A 6000-nucleotide genomic window follows, 5' to 3' on the forward strand; every position below is an offset into this window, starting at 1 on the left:
TAGGGTCCGCACGCTTAAAGTTTGATGACGGTTATATTATGAGTTTATGTGTTTTGACGTACCGAAGGTAGTTCGGAGTCCCGGATGAGATCGGGGACATGACGAGGAGTCTCAAAATGGTCGAGACGTAAAGATCGATATATTGGACGACTATATTCGGACATCGGAAAGGTTCCGAGTGATTCGGGTATTTTTCGGAGTACCGAAGAGTTACGGGAATTCGCCGAGGAGTATATGGGCCTTATTGGGCTTTAGGGGAAAGAGAGAGGAGAGGCTGCGCGCCCCCAAGGCCTAGTCCGAATTGGACTAGGGGGAGGGGTTGCGCCCCCTCCTTCCTTCTCTTCTCTCTCCCCTTTCCTTGACTCCTACTCCTACTACTTGGAAGGGGGGGAATCCTAATCCCGGTGGGAGTAGGACTCCTCCTAGGGCGCGCCATAGAGAGGGCCGGCCCTCCCCCTCCTCCACTCCTTTATATATGGGGAGGGGGGCACCCCTTGGAGACACAGCAATTGATCATTGATCTCTTAGACGTGTGCGGTGCCCCCCTCCACCAGAATCCACCTCGATAATATCGTAGCGGTGCTTAGGCGAAGCCCTGCGTCGGTAGGACATCATCATCGTCACCACACCGTCGTGCTGACAAAGCTCTCCCTCAAAGCTCGGCTGGATCGGAGTTCGAGGGACGTCATCGAGCTGAACGTGTGCTGAACTCGGAGGTGCCGTGCGTTCGGTACTTGATCGGTCGGATCGTGAAGAAGTACGACTACATCAACCGCGTTATGCTAACGCTTCCGCTTTCGGTCTACGAGGGTACGTGGACAACACTCTCCCCTCTCGTTGCTATGTATCACCATGATCCTGTGTGTGCGTAGGAATTGTTTTTAAATTACTACGTTCCCCAACATCCTCGTCCTCGTCGCTGTCGAGGATCACCACGCCGTGCTCGTCCTCGCGCCCACGCTTGCGGGCGGCTATCTCCTCTAGGGCCCGGCGCTGCCGGATCATCTCGTAGCGGAGGTAGTCGTCCCGCGCCCACTGTAGGGCCTCCTCGTCGGAGAAGCCGCGCCGGGCTATCTCTCATCCTCCGCGGGGAGGCCGGGCTCCGGCTTTGGCCTGACAAGGACGAGGCGACCAGAGGCGGGGGAGGAGTCGGCGATGCGGACGCCGGAGCTGCGGGTGCGGTGGCTGACCGGCGTGTCCTGGGGCTCCGGCTTGACGGGGCGGAGGCAGGGAGAGCCGGACGAGGAGGAGGACGCCCCCGGGTCCATGTGCCTCGGCGCCCATGAGCTCCCACGCCGGCGGGAGAAGGACGGGGGAGTGGGGTACTCCAGCCTAGGCGTGTTGCCGCCCTCGATGTACCCGAGAACGGCCTCGAGCGTGCGGCCGGGCACGCCCCACCATCAGCGGCGGCCTTCGGAGTTGAGCTTCCCGGAGGGCACGATGTCGTTGGTGGCCTCGAGCTCGTCGGTGTGGCGGCGACGAAAGTAGGGCTTCCAAAGCGGGCTGTCGGGGACGTACCGCGGGCCTTCCCTCGCCGCCTGCGGCAGAGAGGCGCGGATACGCGCGATCTCCGCGCGCCCCGCCGCCCCGGTGGGTGGTGGTGGCACGGGGTCCCCGCCGACGCTGATCCTCCACGCCCCGGGCACCCGCATGTCCGGCGGGACCGGGTACTCGGCCTCATAGAGGAGTCGAGCTTCGTCCTCGTGGAGGTGGCGTCGGCCGAAGCCGTTCGCCGCCGCGCCGTCGCCTGGGAAGCGCTCGGCCATGGTGTAACTGGAACGGCGAGAGGAGAGGGAGGGACGGGGGAGGAATGGGGCGTCGGCGGTGGAGAGTTTGTGCGTCACCGGTGCGCTGGGGGGCGGCTTATATAGGCGGAGGCGCCACGGGTACGCGTGGCCGCCGTGTTACGTGTGGCGGGCGAGGGACGCGCGTCGTCCGGTCTTCACAGCGCCGCCCGTGAGGCATCTATGGAGGAGGCTGACCGGCGCGGCAGCACGCGGCATCTTTGGCATTGATTCGCTGCGGGAACCGAGGCGATGAGGACGACGAAGCGGCGAGAAGAGCCGAGTCGTTGCCAAGGAGGGCCCGCCGACTTTCGCGCCAAAAACGATTCGGCCGGCGCCCCCGAGCGCCCCCAGCGCGCCGGGTTCGGCCTGGGTCCGCCGGCGCCAATTTCGGCCCGAGCCGGCGGAAATTGGGCCTTTGGGGGCGCGACTGGGCCGATTTTTCGGCGCCGGCAGCCGAAAAATCGCCTGGGGGCCTTGTTGGGGGCGCGGCTGGAGATGCTCTAAGAGGGCAGGGGTTTGAGTCTGAGTGAGAGCAATTTTTTTTATTTTTTCACGTAAAACAGCGACGGACGAAAAATAAAAATGTACTAAAAACATTGATGGACCAAAAATAGTGGAGAAACAATTCGACATTTAATATTAGGTATAGATTAGGACTTGCTCCCTTTGATCTCCAATAAAGGACCGCGATGTCTTGAGTTCGCAGCGAACGCCTAACTTGCCATGTTAAACCAATCAAGCCATTAATCATCCACTCATCTTAACTTGTACTCCTTCCATTTTTATTTACTCCGCATATTAACTTTGAACAAAGTCAAACTTTCTAAACTTTGATAAAATTTATAAACAAAACTATTAGCATATACAATAAAAAATCAATACTATTATATTCATTATTAAATATACTTTCACATCATATAGATTTGCTGTTGTAAATGTTCATATATTTTTTATAAACTTGGTCAAATTTTATAAAGTTTGACTTAAGTCAAATTTATAATACAGAGTAAATAAAAATGAAGGGAGTAATTGATCCAAATTACCATATGCCTTATTTTTGGAGAAAAGAGGGAAAGTTATATATACTCTGCTTTGGGAGATGGAGCGAGTACACAACATTTTATCGCGGCTTCTACCCAAGATCGTCGGATTAGTTATAGCTGGATTTGATGAAATTAATTATTTTTTCTTGACATAATACAAACATCAATGGTTATACAGATGCACATGCAGTCACTCCTATGAACGTACACATGCACACACTACCCTTTCTGATGAGCACATCCGGAAGTCTGTGCTGGCGCATCATCTTGGGATTGATAAAGCTGCTACAAACGTCTTTGTATTCAACGAAAATGTCTCCTCCCACTAAACGCACATCGCCGAAAGGATTGAAATAAATTTAGAAAAATGTGAGCACTAATATCAAGTTAGGAGTTAAACTCTGGTGGCTAGAACTAGTTTAACTTATACCTTTTTCTAGAAATGTGTAGGCTCAAGACAGTGTAGTTTTGAATTAGCAAAGCCAACCAGAATTACAGAATTACGACGAAACACCGAGGCAAACAAAGACACACGGTTACAAAAATTTAGTTTAGCTGGGAGCATATGTTTCTGCATGAGAAAAATGTTAGAATAAAGTTCGAGGCCATACCGTCGATCATTCGAGGACCAAGCAATAACACGAGCACGACACCGAGATTTGTTAACAAGGTTCATCGATATGGCTACATCCCGGAGCCTGACTACGGGCGCTCCTCCCCATGACACCGTCACAATATCGCACACCGGCCACCCGGGCGCCGGCACATGCCGCCGGTTCCACCTTGCGCGCCTGTGCTATTATGTTGGCATAGGTTACATCGTGTGTCTACCCCTGCTATATAAGATAGGCCTAGGATACAAGTGTCCTACTTGGACGCGACACCATATCCTATCTAAACATAATATAACTACAAGTCCAACTGTAACCTACCTTGTACACAATAATCGACACAACTCTAACAAGCTCCACCTTGGCGAATATTCTCCACCACCTTGAATTCGTCCATGCGTCAAACTTCCATGTACATTGGACTTGAGCTTACACATGAGCACCGCTGCTACTCCAAAGACTCCATATGAGTCCACCTGCAACTTGTAGTCTCTTCTTTTCTTGACCACAGTCAACGCTCGAGCAAAATTAAGTTCCTCTTTACTCTAGTCTGTGCTCCCAACTTCCAGAGTATCCGTCCACGCCATCACACATTGATCACTGACCTGCGTGAAAGTGAACAACTCACATATTGGGTGTCACACATAAGAGTTACCTGAACTCAACATCAACGCTCCTTTCTTGACCGTCTGTCTGAAACTTGAAGGAATTTCACCATTGCTTGTAGTCACCCCGAGTCAAATTCGCAGTTGTCTCACCACATATATGACCACCAGAGCCCTGGTCCGTCTCCATGCCTCGTGCTAACCACACGCCTCGCCGCTATTACCGCGTCGAGCCTCTGTTGTCCCGGTCGAGTCTCAAAGGTCGTGAACCCACACCCCTCAACCACCAGTGCAGAGTACCACCGATCATCACCGACCGATGACGAGTTTCACGCTTCAGACCTCTGGGCTCCAGTCCGAATTACGTATCCCTCGCTTTTCCTGTTGAATAGGCTTCGACTCTCTGTGCACTTACGCCGTAGCCCCTCAATCAGCACCGAGTGAAGTCCTCCAGACTCCAGCTCCACCTTCAACATGACTCCATGGTAGATGATCAGTCCACCCCCGCGCCTCATCGACTTCAAGCTCCGTGTATACACCACATTGAACCAATCCCGCGCCATAGTCTTGTCGAAGCCACACAAGCCCTCGGACCTGCGTCACGTGTTTCCACGCCCAGAAGTCGGTCACCATCAGCATCACGCCCATATGTCGTTGTCGCCGATCCCACCACCGTCTTTTGTACCAACCGACTTGCGTCGATCTGTCAGACTGTCCAGTCCGACCCAGCCAAACGTCTCCGACTGCAGACACATTCCAGACTTCTCAAGTCATCACCGTGACCACCGTCATCCATACACACATGTGTACCAACAAAGAAAACCAAAGAAAAAAATTCCCTCATAGCTTTCCCGTGTGAACCACACGTATGTAGCTTCTGGATCCCTTCTTTTATTTCTTTCCTGATGATAGTATCACGATCAAACTCTAGGTCCTTGTGCCAAAATCTTTTCCTCAAACAAATCTCATGTCTCAGCACTTCAGCAGCATATCCGTACGCTCCGCAGCCTCCTGTGAACAACACGCCTTGACCACCAGCTATCACATGCTCCCTCACGGCCCAATCTATCCACCGAGCCATGACCCAGCACGGCCTGCTTGCTCCTGGCGCCACGTGGGCTCCGCGCTGCACCCAGTCCAGACACATGCGCTGTATTGCACCCAATCGATCGTGTCGCTGCCAGGTCCTCAGCCGCCACGCGCACTTGGATCCAACCTCCTGCACTCCGAGCATCCGAGCGGACCGCGTTATGTACGTGCCGCACCTGACGCAGCTTCCTGGACCGCCACGCGTGCCTCGCTGCTGCGCTTCCGCACCGAACCAACCAACCGCTGCCTGTCCAAGTAAATTGCATAAAACCACCACTTTAAGGGCTAGGTTTGCGAAAAACACTAGTACACAGATTCACTGCAGAAAGCATCACGTCTAGCGTAATTGTTTTGCAAAAACCACTGATCGGCGGATTTGGCTCGGTTAAACGCGTTTATGACAGATGGGGGCCGCTTTTCGCTGACGTGGCGTAACTGTTGGAAATATGCCCTAGAGGCAATAATAAATGGTTATTATTATATTTCTTTGTTCATGGTAATTGTCTATTATTCATGCTATAATTGTATTGTCCGGAAATCGTGATACATGTGTGAATACATAGACCACAACCTGTCCCTAGTAAGCCTCTAGTTGACTAGCTCGTTGATCAACAGATAGTCATGGTTTCCTGACTATGGACATTGGATGTCATTGATAACGGGATCACATCATTAGGAGAATGATGTGATGGACAAGACCCAATCCTAAGCATAGCATAAAAGATCGTGTAGTTTCGTTTGCTAGAGCTTTTCCAATGTCAAGTATCTTTTCCTTAGACCATGAGATCGTGCAACTCCCGGATACCGTAGGAGTGCTTTGGGTGTGCCAAACGTCACAACGTAACTGGGTGACTATAAAGGTGCA

The sequence above is a fragment of the Aegilops tauschii genome, chromosome 7 (assembly GCF_002575655.3).
Source record: "Aegilops tauschii subsp. strangulata cultivar AL8/78 chromosome 7, Aet v6.0, whole genome shotgun sequence".
Taxonomy (NCBI): domain Eukaryota; kingdom Viridiplantae; phylum Streptophyta; class Magnoliopsida; order Poales; family Poaceae; genus Aegilops; species Aegilops tauschii.